Here is a 16,550-nt window from a genome sequence, read left to right as displayed (position 1 = left end):
CTGCTGCTGCTGTTGCTGCTGCGGCTTCAGCATCTCGCGGCGGCAGCGGCTGATCCGCTGCTCGGCGGCCAAGGTGCGTGCGGCCGGTTCCTGCCTCGGCTCTGCGCCGCCCTAGCCACCAACAAAGCGCGGCCTAGAGGCCGGGGGAGGGTCAGAGTGGGGGGGTTCCCGAACCAGGGGGCTATCGGGGGCGCCGGGATGGACAAGCTCCCCGCGACGCGGCTATTCCTGAATTTGGCCTCTGCCCCCCGCCCCCGCGGGCCTCCGTGTTGAGGGCTCTGCCCTCTGGGCAGCGGCTCTTGGGGGAGGGGTGCAGGGGGGCTTGGCCGGCGGGGAACTTTGCCGAAGGGGAGGCCATTCATGGTTCCGGATGAGCTGTGTGATTCTCGCCGTTGGGGTTTATTTGACACGCGCGCTCCGCGGCGGTAATGAGCGGAGCTAGGCGGCTTCTCCGCTTGACAATGCGTTTCCGCAGACCTCTGCGCGCGGCGGAGAGAGGGGGCTGCCTGCCAGGGTGATGTGCCCGCGGCTCCCAGTGCGCGTGGCGCGCGAGTGCTGGGACTCCCTATGGGCTGTGTCTGCGCGGATTTCTTTGGGTCGCGTGTGCGGGTGAATGGGTCTGAATGGAGGGTCCACCCAAGTCGTGTGACACTGTAAGTGGGTGCCCGGTCTCGCCGTGCCACCGAGCGGTCCGACATCCACGGAACCCCTGCCATCGTACCCTCCCTTTGGAAGGAGTGTGCCCGAAGCCCCGGGGTCTCCATAATCACCCCCTTTCCTCCTCCCCAGCGGGCCCTTCCGGGTGGCCCGGGCCGCATGGTGGGGAGCGGGGCCGAGCCCGCTGATCCAGCTCACGCTCCCTCCCCCCGCAGGACCGGCCAAGGAGTGCGAAAAGGATCAATTCCAGTGCCAGAACGAGCGCTGCATCCCCTCAGTGTGGAGATGCGACGAGGACGACGACTGCGCAGACCACAGCGACGAGGACGACTGCCGTGAGTGGCGAGCCGGGGAGCCCGGACCCGGGGAGAGGAGAGGGACGGTGGGGGACGGCTGCCGTGAGTGGCGAGCCGGGGAGCTCGGACCCGGGGAGAGGAGAGGAACGGTGGGGGACGACTGCCGTGAGTGGCGAGCCGGGGAGCCCAGACCCGGGGAGAGGAGAGGAACGGTGGGGAAACCAGGCTTGGCGCGCACTTGGCTGCAGCCGCGGCGCTGCCGCCTGCGCGGGCCCTGCCGCTGGAGCCTGCGACCGGGAAACCGCCTGGGCGCCGCCTCCCTCGGGGCCGGGTGGCTCTTAGCGACCCGGAGAGGGCAGGAAAGCTGGCGTGCCCTGGTGGGGCCGGGGGAGGAGGGCGCACCAAGCTGGGGAGGCTAGACCGAAGCTGTGGGCGGGGACGTGGCAGTCCCTGCAAAGTCTGGATTCCCGAAACACTGCTCTCTCGGACTCCTGCCTCGGCCCCGCGGGACGCGCGCGCGTTTCAAAGTTCCACGCAGCTCTGGGCCGCACTGCGCTCCTATTCCTGCTCAGTTTTTGTGAATGAATGGGCTCCCCAGGGCCCCTGATTGGCTGGGCGAGGACCACCCCATAGGCCCCCGTGGCCGGAGCGGCCAATCGTGGAGCAGACGGATGTACGGTATTCGGGTTCCCTGGGCGCGGGGGCCCTGCCCTGGCCCCGCCCCGGCCACACCCCCGCGCACATCCGCAGGGTGGTAGGTGCAGGCGGGCCTCGGGCGCCGCTTTTCTGCCGAGTCACAGTGAAGACCTTTTTGAGCCACCCTGGTTAGCAGACCGTGCTTTCCTGCTAGCCCTGCCCTGCTCTGAGTCATGTGGCACACCAGGAAGGAGGGTACCAGGAGGGAGAGTTTTTTTCCCGGAAGGGGCCCGAGAAGCCCGAGGCCACGCGTGAAACGGCTGCCGGCTGCCTTTGCTGGGCGTGCGCGACTGATTTTGAAGTTTCTTCTTAGAGTTCACAGGGTTTCAGAGTGTCTGTGGGACCGGGAGCTAATTAGCAGGCAGTTGCCACGGTGGAAGAAATGTAGTTCCAGGAACAGAAAAACAGGGCTCTCCTAGAGACATAGACCCAGGCATTCATTCCTTCATCATTCGCGAGCATCTGCTATGTGCCAGGCGCTGGGGCGTCCTCCAAGACAGGCCAGCCCTGGCAGCCAGGGAGCACTGACAGGGTCTGAGGGAGGAGGGCGACAGGTGGACAGGCCCACAGCCCCACACTGCACAGGAAGGGTAGCGGGACAGGTGGACAGGCACCCTCTCTGTTGAATCCTTTTGGTTTTTTACTGTGTCAGTCTCCCTCCCGTTCACTTTCAGACCTAAGCCAAAGTTGGCTTTGTGACTTGTGCATGGCAGGACTAGACTGCCTGAGTCTATATCTCTTGCCTCAGTTTCCTCACCTGACCACTTGGGTTCACATAATTCCTGCCCCAGCAACCTCATGGGACTGTTTTGAGTCCAGAAGTGAAATTGGAAGTAATGAGACTAATGTGTGCTGACCATTAACTGTGCCAAGCACTGCAGTAAGTACTTATCTTGTATAAACTCCTTTAATCTTCACAATAGTCCTATTTTAGAGATTAAAAAACAAAACAAAACAAAAAACCTGAGGCACTGAACCGTTAAGTTACCTGCTTAGCAGCTACGGAGTTGTTAAGTAGGAGCCTGAACTTAAGCATCTGACTCCAGAGTTCCTAGTCTAATCGTGACCCTGCACCATTTCCCAGTGCTGCTGAGGTTACGAAAATGGCTGTGCCTTGCTAAAATATTGCTGTGAGTTTCCTCACTGGGAGTTGTTCTGTGGTCTCCTTAGAGTAGGAGTAGTGAGGGCGAGGCAAGGAATAGAAACTGTTTCTGGGCTGGTTGTGCCTTATCTCCCTGGCTCTTTATAACAACTGTCCTTGTGAGGATGGCTGCAGAGAGCAGCAATTCTCTTGTCATTCTACTTTCTAGATAAGGATGCCACCTCAGAGAAGTTGAGTGACTTATGAAAGGTCACACAGCTCAGGATGACAGAACTTGGTCAGGATCTCTGCCTGCCTCTAGTTCAGGGCACTGTCTGCCGCGGTGGGGAACGTGGTGCAGAAAGCACCAGGAGTGTGATCTAGGAGCTGGAAAGACAGACTGTAAATGTTAGGCCTGGTGCATTTCAGCTCCATGTGAGGCTTTGGACAAGATGGAGGAGTGAAGTAGCTGGGGGCTGAGTGACGCCCAGGTGGGCCAAGAGCGCTCCAATGGCCAAGCTGGGCTCCTGCATGGCTCTGAGATGCATGGGGTAGAGTCACAGGCAGGGAGTTATTAAACAAAAGTGAACGACATCAAGCTTGGAGTGGAAAGGGTGGTGGCGCTGCTGATAGTACCAAGTAGCAATCACACATGGCTTGTCTGAGCTTGTTTCCTCATCTGCCAAACAGGGGCAGCTGTCCCTCCAATGCTAGCTGTGCACATAGACACACAGGGCTGGCAAGAAGGGAACAGATGGATGAGTGTTCCCACCTCCACGGCCTTTAGAAACGGACTCCTGGTAGCCACAAAGAGAAACTGAAGAAACGGAGTGGGGCTTCCGTGGCCGTGTTGGGGCCAGGTGCTGGAAAATGTTCTTTCCTCAGCCCTTCCTTCCCCATATGAGGGTTTCTCGCATTCTAGGCCACCTGCCCAGACTGAATTTCTTTGAACTGTTCTCCCCACAGAAGAGAGAGCTGTTGGCTCCTCCCTGAGGAGCTCTTTATTAAACCTGGGATGGAGGGGTGATGGGTGCTGGGATAACAAAAGCTGCTCCTCCCTGAGCAGTCTCCGTGCCTTACCCCTCACCACCTCTTTGGCACACCACCCTGCAAGAGGGCCTGAGCTAGCCCACCTTTGTACATCTCTGGGCCTGCAAAATGGGGCGTGAATTTGTGGATAGAGTCTGCGTGAGGCAAAATGAGTCCAAATTCCCAAAGGGGCCAGAATACAGTCCCTGAATACCAAGAGGCTGGAAGGAAGGGACTTTTAAGGAGGCCAAGGAAGGCTTCCTGGAAGAGGAGACAGCTGAACTAGGCCTTGAAAGATGGTAACTAATAGCATTCCCCTAGAGTTTACCATTTAAAAACGGGTGGTATGGTTCCTATATTATACAGGACATAGACTTGGAGAGGTGAAGTGACTCCCCCAAAGTCACAGAGCTCCTCAGGGTTGGAACTGGAACTCAAACTGAGGTCTTCTAAGTCCTGAGCCTCATCCACAGTGACTGGGACTTGGCTCTTTGGAGACACAGCAGGAACTTGCAGGATGGAAGAGGGAAAAGCTCCTGGGGCTTTAGTTCCCAGCTCAAAGAACCTTCAAAGTGGAGGAAGGAGCTGGAAGCCAGAGAGCCAGGCCCAAGGAAGCCCAGCCAGGAGAAGTCGGGTGGGATTCCTGGCTGTGGACCTGGGTCACGTAGGCCAGCTGGCCCCTTGGCCTCAGTTTCCTGTTGCTCCCTAGTGTCTGGGGGCAGGGGCAGAGGCAGAGATTCTCGTCTCTGGCCCGGCCTTTACTCCCAGAGTCACAACAACAGTAACCATAGCGCCGATGACGCTGACTAAGCACTTGCTGTGGACCGAGCATCGTGCTGAGATTGTCCACGCATCGCCCCTCGTTCCTCTATTCTATAAAATGGGGCAACACTATGAAGTACCTGAATTAGTCCCATCTCATCGAGGCACAGACAGCTTATGTAACTGGCCCAAGGGTGCAGAACTGCTGAAGTGTGAATGCAGGTGACCAGCGATGGAACTTGTACTGTCTCAAGTACTGGCTGGTGACCTTAGGGAGGTCCTTCCCAGGCCTTCATTTCCCTGTCTTGAGATGACATCTTAAGGCTACTCCACCTCGCTTTCTCCTCTAGGAAGTTCTATGCTTCTCGTGGAAAGGCTGGGTGGACAGATAGATCAGTTTTGTGCTCCCTGACCTCACTTTGTTCAGGCTTCTTTGGACTCTTTTGTTATCCCAGCGCCCGTCACCCCTCCATCCCAGGTTTAATAAAGAGTGGCCACAGGGAGGTCTCCCATGGCTGAGAGTTCATTAGCTGGGCAAGGCCAGGCTGCAGGAGTGCTGAGGCTTGCTGGGAGACAGCCTTGTAAATAATTAAAGCTCGGCCACACCTCCCGGCCTGTGCCGTAGCCCGCATCTGGCCCTCAGTGTGTGTCCTGGACATGTGCTCCTGACACTGGACCCAGCCTCATCTCCTTCATGGATGGAGCCATCTGATGACAGTGCGGCTCCTTTCTGAACCTCCCCGTCTTCATCCCAGGCAACTCCACCATCCAGAGTCCTCCTGGGGCTCCCAACTATCCGGAGGATAAAGTCAGTGTAGACTCCTCTGTATTTGGCCCTCTGTGACCTGCTCCTGTTACCCACTTCCCTGCAACCTCTTCCCACCTCTTCCCGTGAGCCTGTGACACCAAACTAGCTTCTGCCACACTCTCACCTTCCTGCTGCTTCTCACCTCGAGGCCTTTGTGTGTGCCATTCCGTCTGCCGGACACCCTGCTCCCTCACTGGCTAGATTCATTTTATCATCTTAGGAGATTCGGTGCAGGTGTCACCTCCTCTAGGAAACCTTCCCTGACACCCCATTGCTTCCAGGCTGAGATACAGGAGTTGAGATAAGGGACTTAGAGACCCATGTCAAAAATCACAACCCAGACACACCTGGTTTTACATCCCAGCTGTTGCCTCCTGGATGAATGGCTGTGAGGGTGATACTAGGCCCTCCTTTACAGAGATTAAATGTGAGGATTAAATGAGGTCACGTGCCTGGTGAGCAGGAGGTGTTCAGTGAGTGGCAGTGGGTGAGGTTGTTCTTGGTGGGAGGGGTTTCACTGAGGTCTCTAGGTACCCGACTCTGGTCTTTGCAGGCCACCCCGGACCCCCTGCTTCCCCTGCCCCTGTCTGTTTAGCCACACGTCTGAGGCTCCTGCAGCTGGTACTGGCCTCAGCCAGGGAGTTGCCCAGCCACTGTGGAGGTGACAAAAAGCTGCTTGGAAAGGAGCTGGGGGAAGAAATGAGTCAAACAGGCCTAGGGCCCTAGGAGGGGCAAGGGCTGGCTTCCCTCTGGCTGTGTGCTGGTCCTAGAGGCTGGTTTCTGTCCTGTCTGCTCCTTTCCTCTTGGCTGTGCCTAGAGAGGAGTGGAGGGCCTGCATCCCCCATGGCACTGCCCAGCAGGCCCTAGCAGGCCTTGGGAATGTTTGCTGAAGACTTTCCCTTGGGCCCTCCCAGGTCAGCGTTCCCCTGTGTGAGTCCCTTGGGCCCCAGGGATGGTTGGCTTCTTCCTCCCCAATTGTCTGCTGGTGGCCGACTTGACAGCTTTCCTCCTTGGGGAAATGCTGGTAGCAGGTGAAGCCAGAGAGAGGGAGATCCCCAGGGGGAGTGAGGAGCGAGAGCCCAGAGGGCGAATGGAACAGGCACCCCCTCAAGGGATGTAAATGCATGCATGCTCTCCCAGCACTGCGTTACTGGTCTACTCCCAGGCCCATGCTGTCCCAGGGGGCCAGCTCTGGGGTCTGTGGGAGGGTGTGGGGTTGTGTCCTTAGGGTTGTGGAGCCAGACCTTACAGCCCCAGGCCTAAGTAACATTGGTGGCACCTGCCCCCAAAGTGACCACACATCCAGATCACCCAGGTTCTGAAGGCCTGGCAGGGATGCCACCTCCTCCAGAGATGCCTTTTTAGACCCCTGTCCTCCAGTCCCTCAGGCCCTGAGCTCCCACAACGTGTCCTTGTTCTTCCCGCAGTTGCAGATCCTTCTCCACATCGTGCGCTCTGCCAGCCTTATGCTGGGCACTAGGGACTCCAAAGTCATTTCCTCAGGGGAGTAGCTAATAACAGCTATTGGCTGCCTACGTCCCATGCCTGGGACCATGTTGGACAATTCGCATCCTTTAGCTTCACTACTCACAACCCTGTGAGGGCCAGTTTTTCATTATTCTCATTTCGAAGATGATGAAACTGAGGCTCAGAAAGGAGACGGGAGTTGGCCAATGTCATGACCGTTAAGTGGTGGAGCCAGGATCTGACCCAGGTCTGTCTGGTCTGGAGCCCAGACTCTTCTTAAGCTGTTCCCTGCTGAGCACTGTCTACCCTGGTGGGTCAGAGGCTGGTGCTTGGAGGGTATGGGAGGAAGTACGGAGCAGCTGCAGGACTCAGCAGTGCCTCCCAGGGCTACCTGTTTGTGACCTGGGGAGTGGGACTGGGGAGAGACCCTGTTCTCTGGAGACCCCACAGAGCCCTCACATAGGCCTCCCTTTTCCAGCTCCTGTGGGGATGACATTCCAGTTTCCATAGGCTTCTCTCAGCCTTTGCCTGTTAGATGCTGATTCTCCTTCTGAGTGTACGGGAGGGGAAACTGAGGACCCGATGATATATAAGTGATGCAGATGACCTCAGGGATTGTCTTGTACTCTGTAGTAACACAGGGCCTGGCTGCCTCCTCGCACCCAGGCTTAGAAAGGTGAAACCAAGGCTCTGATGGTCGAATTGGCTCCATTGGCAGTAGGGACCCATTCTCAGAACTCAGGTGTCCTCATTTCTGGGCAGGACTGGAGTCGGAACTGTATGTGCTTCCCCCTCCCATCCCCACCCTCTCTGTTCCCTGCTGGATCTGGGAACCGGGTGCTCTCAGGCTGAGGGGTGGACTCAGTACCGAAGGGCTTTGGGGTCCTGACTGGGGACCTCAGGTGCACCACCGCCCCCACTGGGCCCTGCTTGCCCACCTCTGGATTGCCAAGAAGTCATCTAAAATACTCACGTTAATACTAAGAAGAGTTAGGGAGCGAGCTAGTGAGGGGACTTTCTCATGCAAGACCTCCTTCAGCCGGTGCCTTGAGGTGTCATGACTGCATTTCACAGAGGAGAGAGCCGAGACTCTGAGAGATGAAGTCACTTGTCCCCCAAGTGGCCCCACTGGTCAGTGGCAGGACTGGGCTGTGCCTGTCTGGCTGCAAGTCTGAGGCAGCTGAAAGGGGATATGAATTCACACATCCCAGTCACGACGACAGTAAAGTGTGGCTTGGGGCCTCTCTTCCTTTCCAGGCGTCCCTCTTTGCCAGCATCTGCCAGTGGGTGTGCCAGCTCCCTCCTGAGCAACCCGGCCCCTGGGGTACCCTCCAGCATGAGCTGGGTCCCCAGGCAGCAGTTTTAATTATCAGCCCTGCTCACCCCAGCTCCTCTCACAAGCTGCCATATGTCATAGACTCCAGTAATCATCCCGCAGCCGGAGTGGCATGGGAGGGGCTGAGGGCCTTTGGGGGAATCCTGCTCAGTCCTGACCGATCTTCTCACTGACTGTACCTGCTCTGACCTCTGTATCTCTGGTGGGGCCCAGCCTGGGTACCCACAATGGGAGAGCCGGGCCTAACTGCTTTGGGGGCATAGAACACGGCGTACTCTCAGGTGCCATGGAGTGTCTCAGGTAACTGAGAGTCACCCAGCAAGCCCAGGGCTGTGGGGCTCGTGTGGTGCACACAGTTCCCATGACACCTCATGGCCTCCACACGCCTGCCCCTTGGAACGTGGCACGCGGCAGGACAGACAGCCCAAAGCCGTCGGCCAGTCTGTCTAGGAGTCCACGGGAGTGGTCATGGGGCCCTCATCCTCCCCTGGTCACTGGCCTTGAGGTGCCACAGGGGACTTCATCCCAGCCACTCTGGAGAGCATCTCAGTTTCCACCCCTCTCAACCTGCCATAATCCTTGGATGGCTTTTCCAGCTGGTGCCTTACAGGTGTGCTCCTGCGGGCCAGGCGGTGCAGGTGTTCATTATGATCGCCATTCTCTGATGAGGAAAATGAGGCTCAGAGAGGATAAGAGACTTGCCCGTTATTGGTAGCTTTGGAGCTAAAACTCATTTCAACTGATTTTACTAATTTAGTTTGCCAGGGTAAGTAACTTCTGGTTAGCTGAAAGTAATTTTATACTGGCAATGAAAAACACAGTTAATAAAGAACAGGAGATGAAGGTTGCAGTGAGCCGAGATTGCACCACTGCACTCCAGCTTAGGTGAAGGTAGTCCCCACCCTTGCTAGTACCACTATTTAAGCAGCATAGCCTTCTAGAGATTTTTCTCTCCATGTGAGCTCTTGGGCATGAACGTATGTATTTTTTTTTAATAAAAATGAGGCCATGTTATGCCGGTTGTTTTCACATATGGCTTTCTATGGCAATAACAGGAGTCCACATCCTTGTTTTAAAGGGCTAGATAGTATTCTATTGTGTGGCTTTTTCTTTTTTTTTTTTTTTTTTTTTTTGAGACGGAGTCTCGCTCTGTCGCCCAGGCTGGAGTGCAGTGGCCGGATCTCAGCTCACTGCAAGCTCCGTCTCCCGGGTTCACGCCATTCTCCTGCCTCAGCCTCCCGAGTAGCTGGGACTACAGGCGCCCGCCATCTCGCCCGGCTAGTTTTTTGTATTTTAGTAGAGACGGGGTTTCACTGTGTTAGCCAGGATGGTCTCGATCTCCTGACCTTGTGATCCGCCCGTCTCGGCCTCCCAAAGTGCTGGGATTACAGGCTTGAGCCACTGCGCCCGGCCTGTGTGGCTTTTTCATAATTTAATGACATTATCTCCCGTTGATAGATGTGTGTTTGGTTCTTCCATGTTTTTCCCTGCTCTATGCAGTGCTAGGATGGACATCCTTGAACTCCATCCTTGTGCGTTGGCCTGGTCCTTTCCTTAAGATAAGTTCTTAGGAAAGGAGCTGCTGAGTGTGTGCATTTTCGTCATTGCCATGCTGCTCCCTAGAGGGGAGACTCTTTCCCATCTCACAACCCTCTCCCTCCACAGCCCCACGGCCCTCCTTTCCAGTGAGGCAGACAGCTGAAGGACTTCCCTCTTCTCTGAGCACAGGGCCACCTCATCCTGGTCCCACGGGACAAAGTAGCCTTATTCAGGCCACAGAAAGCAAAGCCAGGAGAGAGGACAATGGTGTTCTGGCCCCAAGGGCTTTCATCCCCACCAAAAAAAAAAAAAAAAGCAGAAGAGTACAAAACTGTTCCTTCATTCTTCTCGGATATTGGTAGAAGGCATCTCCTCCATAACATTCTAATTCCTCTATCTATGCCCCTAACTTGCTGTGTGACCTTGGGCGAATGGCTCTCCCTCTCTGAACTTCATTTTCCCTTCACTCATTGGTTCTTATTCCACCTGCTCTGCCCCCAGCACTTGAAGGAGACTCCTGTACCTGGAGCTGGGTTCAGGGCTGGAGCTGGCCAGTCCTGGCCTAGGGCGGGGATCTGTGCCTTACTACCTGGTGACAGTGCGGGGAGTATAGCTGGCTTGGTGGGTTGGATTCTGGGCAGGGAAACAGGGCAGCTGGACTCCTCAGCTCCACTTCCAGAGCTCCACCCTGAGGCCCAGGTTCCTTGGGTGACTTTCCCTTCTGCCTTCTTCCTGCACTCACAATTGGGCCGGATGCAGTGCAGTGATGGAGAAAAATGGAGTGAGGCCCACCAGCTTCATGAGACGTTCCAAAAGGGGGAAAATGACCTCATATTCCAGAGGTGTGTGGGCTGATGAAAGCACTTTGCCCAGAGCCTGGCCCTAAAAATGAGCATTTGCCTTCCCTTCCTGAGCCTGTGATTCCTGCACAGGGAATGGCTGAGTAAAAGGAACCGTCCTCAGCTTTCCTCCTCCTCCTCCAAGGACACAACAAGAGGGCAGCGGTGAAATAGCAGCAGGAGAGATTTAGGTCAACCGGCCAGTTGGGAGGACTTGGCTGCCTGAGAGAACAGCAGCTCCTCGGGCTAGGAGGGACTGTTGGAGCCATCTCATTCCACCCCATCTGCACTGGGGACCCAGGGTGGCTGCTTCCTGAGTGGCCCAGGGGGGCTGGTTAGCCAGCCAGGCCTGCCACGGCAGTTAGCCATGCGGGGCCTTGGTTCCCCATTGGGTCGGGGCTAACATCAGAGACTTGGCAGCTGATGAGAGGCAGGAAGGTCCCATCAGGCCCAGGTTAAGCTGCCCCACTGAATAGCTAGAGGCCAAGGGTGGACTTTCCTAGTGGCCTGAATCCAGGGACATTCAAGCCAGCACTCCTCCCCTCCCTCCCTCCCCCACTTCCTGGACCCTGAGCTGCCATCTGCTGCCTTCCTTACACTCTCAGAGCCCTTTCTCGGCCATGGGCATGGGCACATGTGCGTGTGCTTGGGGGGTGTGCTTCAGAGGAGGGGGTGTGTACCAGGAAGGAGGTGACTCTTCTGGACCCGTGGAGGCTATGGGGCCTAAGATGACACTCTTCTCCCATACCCACTAAGTCTGCCCAAACCAAGCCAGAGACCCGGCCCGCCCCACCGGGCCGTTGTGGTGGGGAATGATTTGTAGCTGGAGAGGCGCCAGCAGTCTCTCTTCCCAGCCTGCCCCCTGCCACAGCAGCCTCTCCTCCCCGGGCCACGTGTGCTCTGGCCCCACCCGGAGGGCTGCTTGTTATAAATGCAGCCTTCCTCCTCGGCTCCCGCCTTGCCAAGTGGCCATTTGGCAGATGCTTGCCCCTCGTGGGGTCTCTGCCCCTTGGGAGTGGGGCATCTCCAGTCCCTCTCAGTCCCGTTCTGTGGAATTCTTTTGTTTTCCCCTAAGAGTCAGGGATTCATGTGGCAGGAGTCTGCCATGGCCAGGCCCCAGGTACAGGGTGCTCCAAGGAGCTGACCCTTTTCTCTGAGGCCCAGGGCTGGAAGCAGGGGGGCAGGAGCTGTGAAATCCAACCCTATGGGGCCCCAGGGACCCCGCCCCAGCCCCTCACACAGGAGACATGGCCTAAACCATACAACTGTTTGTTAGAGCCTACATCTACTGGAGGCTTTTTCCGTCTGCTTATTTTTGTGCCAAGCTCTGATGGGGCTGATTTTTTAATACCTATGAGCCAGTGAGAGCAGACTCGACATCAGCTGCCTACACGACGCTCTTCTGTCTCCCTCCCCTCCCCATTCCCTGCCTCTACTGCCTGCTTCTCCAGCGTAGGGGCCAAGTGGCACAGCGGCCAGCATGGTCTCTTCAGCAGCAGCTAGATCTGGCTTCCAGCTGCAGCTCTCCCACTTCCTGGTTGAGAGACCCCCAGGGCAAGTCCCTTGAATGGAACCCCAGACTCCCGCTCTGTACAACGTGGGTAATAATTCCTGGCCTATGTAAAGTACCAGAAACCTCCTTGGCCCTCAGCGTGCAAGTCCCATGAGCCAATTGGTTCTTCTTACACCACTGAATTGGACCCAACGAGGGCAGAGTGGTCTGGCAGCCCATGTGGCTTAAGCCCCTGTTCTCTCTGCCACCTCCCCCACCATGCCTTGCCCTCCCCTCTGGCCCTTGGTCTCTCCCACCCTTGAAGGTCCTGTGCTGATGTCTCCCCTGTGTGACAGAGGCCTGATCCCTTGCTGCTGCTGGCTAACTGACCTACCTGGCTGGCTGCCCTCCAGGCTGTCAGCCTGGCCTTGTCCCCAACATGCCATGTGACCTGGGTATATTCCTGCTCTGGGGCTCTGAGAGACTGAGGATTAGATCAGTGGTTTGCGTCACTTGGGGCAGCTTTTGAAATTCCGCCCCAGCCACTTCCAGGCCCACTTGGTGCGAAGCCAGCTGGGAGGTGTAGATGTGCAAGTCCCCAGGACAGGCCCTTACCTCATCGTGAGAGGATGTATCATGACATGGATAACAGCAGGGCCCTACCAGGCCGCCTAGGGTCAAGTCCACACCTCACTGCTTCCCAGATGTGGGGCCCCAAGCAAATGACTTCACCTGTCTGAGCACCTGCCTCATCTGGAGAATGGAGTCGCCCCTCAAGGTGGCTGTGGGATTGATCGGTGAGTTCACTTGTGAGGCACACTAAGAGCGGTGCGTGGTGCACGCGCAGTGCTCAATTCAAGATTGCCTGGGCTTCTTTTGACCTCCTTCTCTGAACCTCCCTCTCCCATCTGTCCTTCAGGAATCCCCATCCTTACTGGGCTGTTGCACTGTGGGGTGGAATAGGAGGAGCCAGGGAGCCCCTAGAAAGACTCCTTTATCTCCCCTTCTCCCCTGCCGCTCCAGGCTGTCACTTGCTGGCCCAGTTTAATTAGGGAGAGGCCTTCTGGGGGACCTCATTAGGAAATGAGCCCAGAGCCTCAGGGACCTTCAGGAGGGGTGGGGTGCAGAAGGAGATTACATTGTGGTTGGCCCTGCCTGGCCCCTGGCCTTGTGCCCTAAATATGCCCAGGAAGTTACAGACACTTGGTCCTTTAGCGGCCAGGGCACAGGCCTGTGACATGGTGCATGGTCAGCCAGGGCTGAAGGAACCCATGCCTCTATCTCCTACTCCTGCTGGGCTCTGGCCTCACCTGCTGGATCAGGGTGGAGAAGGGTGACAGAGGAGGTGTATCTGATTCTGCTCCACCCAGCCCTGGTGCCCACTGTCCCAGCCTGGCTCAGAGCAGGCCCTGGTGAAGGTGTTCAGTGAGTGGATGCATGATCTGTGGGCCGGGGCAGCATCTTCATTAAGCCAAAGCAGCCTCCCCCTTCCATCCTATGCAGGAGTTTCCTCAGCAGCCTGGTGGGGTGGAGGTCGGGGGTCCAATGCGTCCGGGCACTGGGCGCTCACTCACTGACCAAGCAGCTCCCCGCCCCGGACTGCTCTTCCTGTTACAAAACCTGCTCTTCTGTCAATCCCATATCTGTCTCCTACAGCTCCTGCCCTCTCTGATCCCAGCTCTGTTAATGGGGCTTCTGCTTACAGAGTCTGCCCCCAGCTTCACTGTAAGCCTGTGCTGTGTCCCTTCCTACCTGCATTCCTGCCACAGCCCCCAGGCTTAGGGAGGCCCAGCCTGTGACAGCTGACTTGTGGTGTGGGCTCGGATAAGGGCCATCCTCTCTGGGGCCACTGCTTCTCTGGCTCCCCCAGCATGGGGCCTGGTGGCCTGCACATTCACAGGCTCTATAAATGTTAGCTGCGTCCTGTGACTTACCTCCCAGGGCTTTGAGAAGTGGAGGGTGAGGACAGAAGTGCCGTGCCTGAAGGCAAAGGTGACATTTGCCTGTGGACATCATTATGGACAACTTGCTCTCCTGGGTAGCAGGGCGGCAGTGCCCAGATCCTGCAATGACTGTGGCACAGCACATAGCACTAGGCGGCTGTGGTTGAACCTCTTCCGCCTCTTGGACTAGTCCAGAGCGCAGGCATTGCCTGGGCCTTGGGCAGGACCCTGGGAGTCATCACAACTCCTCCCTTCCTTCCCCTGAGCCCTCACCTCGAATAGAGGAAGGCGGAAAGTCCTGAGCTGCCTATCTGCCTACCTGCCAGTCTGGGCCTCTCCCCCCGCCCGCACTGCCATACCCTTCCTGGATCTCAGCAGCAACCCCTACCTAGTTTCTGTTCTTTCCTCCAAACCTATCTTCGCTCTGCAGCTGAGTGCTCTGAGAGTTGCAAAGCTACACCCTTTCCTTGCTCAGCTTCTGCAGTGACGCCCACCCCTCATAGGACCAAGTCTTCTTAACTGACGTTCAGAGCCCTTCAAGACCCAACATGTACCTGTCTCCTCTCTAGGTCTCACCTGGCACTGACCCCAAGCCCCAGGCGTCTCCTCTCCAGCCACACCCCCCGGAGAAGCCTCAGGCCCTTTCGCATGCAGGTCCCTAGCCTGGAAGGCCCCACTTGTGCTTGTCCAGCCTCACCTGACCTCTGGAGTCACCATTTCCAGGGTACTTCCTCCCCTGGGTGGGTCAGTGTCCTCTGGCCTCCTCCATCCTTGTGTTTCCCCACACTCGATACCATGATGGCCTGATTTAGAGTCTGTGGTTCACAATGCAGACCACAAGCCTCGGGGGACAGGGACCTGTGGAGGATGGCAGAGGAAAGAGGGGTGGAGGGTGCCTCTGGACTCTGAGTGTACCCTGTGCCGCTGACCCCTTGCTAGATTTCCAGTCCCTCTTGCCGCACATGACTGTGTATGGTTTTCTGTGAGTCCCTGGGAAGTGCCTGCTGTGGACTGGAGCCTTTGGGTCCCGGCTCCAACATTCACTGAGGGTTTGTTCTGTACCAGGTGCCCTGCCAGGACCCGGGGAGGATCCACAGATGGGAAAGCAGGTCGCGCCCTGGGAGCGCCAGCCCCTCACTCAATGTGTGACCTTTTCTGAACCTCAGCTTCCTCCGCTGTGAAAGGGATGAGGACCCAAGACCCTTCCCTGTTACCTTGGGCATACCTATGCTGCGGCTGGGGTCAGACATGGCCCCACATGACCCTGAGGCTGCAGCTAGACCAGAACTTCCTCTCCACTGGGCCTCTGGAGCCCTGGTCCAAGCTTCACAGGAGCAGGAGGTGAGCAGAGGTTTTGCTCTCTCTTCAGCGAAAACGTCCAGTTCATTTGCCCAGCATGTCAGCATTGCCATGTGCTTACCATGCATAAAGTGACCACGCCTCCTCGGCTGCACAGAACTATCCCAGTTTTAAAACTCAACATCCTGCATCTCAGGGACCCCTTCAGTTGTGAACAAACTGGGACACTTGACCAGTCTAGCTGCACCCCCAAGCCCTGGCCACTGCTCCCTCAGGACCCCAGCATGTCCTCCCCATCCCTTGTGGACTCTGCTAGCTGGGCATGGCTCACTTAATTGAAAACAAAGAAAAAATCCAGGCATAATGGCTTACACCTGTAATCCCACAATTTTGGGGAGGCTGAGATGGGAGGATCACTTAAGGCTGGGAGTTCAAGACCAGCCTGGGCAATATAGTGAGACTCCATCTCTCCAAAAAAGAAAAAATATATATATCCAGGTGTCGTGGTCCATGCCTATAGCTACTTGGGAGGCTGAAGCAGGAGGGTTGCTTGAGCCCAGGAGTTTGAGGTTGCAGTGGGCTATAGTCATGCCACTGTACTCTGGCCTGGGTGAGGGAGCCAGACCCTGTTTCAGCCCCTCCCTGCCAAAAGAAAAGACTGATTTCTTCCTCACCTTTTGGGAGAATTCAGGAAAGAAACAGAGGCTCTTGGAAGGTCTGGAAGAGCAGGGCCAAGCATCCTGAGTGGGTAGCTGTGTGGATAGGGCCAGGAGACCTGGCCACTGTTACAGACTGCCTCTAGCCCAGCTGTGTGACTCCCCTCTCTGGCCTGTTTCCCCATCTCTGCCCTGCTCACCTCGTATGACTGTGGTGAGAATCATAACATTCACGGGCCTGCCTGTGTTACCACTGCCATTTCTATTCTTCCAGGCATGTGGCTGCCTGTCCATGTCCTACACTGGCCTCACTCCTCCCAAGTGGAGGGCAGTACTGAGATCGCCGTGCTTGTGATGAATAGAAAGAAGCTGGAGGCGCTGGCCACGTGCCTTGGACGAAGCTCTGCAGTGAACAAGGCCCTTCCCACATGCTGCCTCCAGGCTCATGGTGGCCCTTGGGAGGTGGGCCCGCAGGAATGACTTTACCCATTGTACAGATGGGGACACTGAGCCCATAGTCCCACAGTGTCTGACTCCTTAATGGTGGGGAGAAGGGAAGCCACATGAGTGGCCGGACTGTGGTCATGGTGTGTGGCAGTTATGAGTGGGGTCACCAGTTGGCTGGTCCTCTTCCCCTCCCTACGCCCACT

General features: G+C 56.8%; 1 protein-coding gene across 2 annotated transcripts in view; it reads left to right on the top strand.

The window, feature by feature from the left end:
- Window positions 1–6: 6 nt before the first annotated feature.
- LRP8 (low density lipoprotein receptor-related protein 8, apolipoprotein e receptor) overlaps window positions 7–16,550 on the top strand; it is an 82,496-nt gene continuing 65,952 nt past the window's right edge. The window contains exons 1-2 of one of the 2 annotated variants that reach the window (XM_011926309.1): window positions 7–73; window positions 873–992. The gene's annotated coding sequence lies outside the window, so the exon portion shown is untranslated. Of the gene's footprint in view, window positions 74–473; window positions 610–872; window positions 993–16,550 lie in introns of those variants that run through there. The other variant, XM_011926310.1, reaches the window with a different exon arrangement.

The sequence above is a fragment of the Colobus angolensis genome, unplaced genomic scaffold (assembly GCF_000951035.1).
Source record: "Colobus angolensis palliatus isolate OR3802 unplaced genomic scaffold, Cang.pa_1.0 Scaffold68, whole genome shotgun sequence".
Lineage (NCBI taxonomy): Eukaryota > Metazoa > Chordata > Mammalia > Primates > Cercopithecidae > Colobus > Colobus angolensis.
The sequence above is the reverse complement of the archived record's forward strand: the minus strand, read 5'-3'. Positions and strand labels throughout refer to the sequence as shown.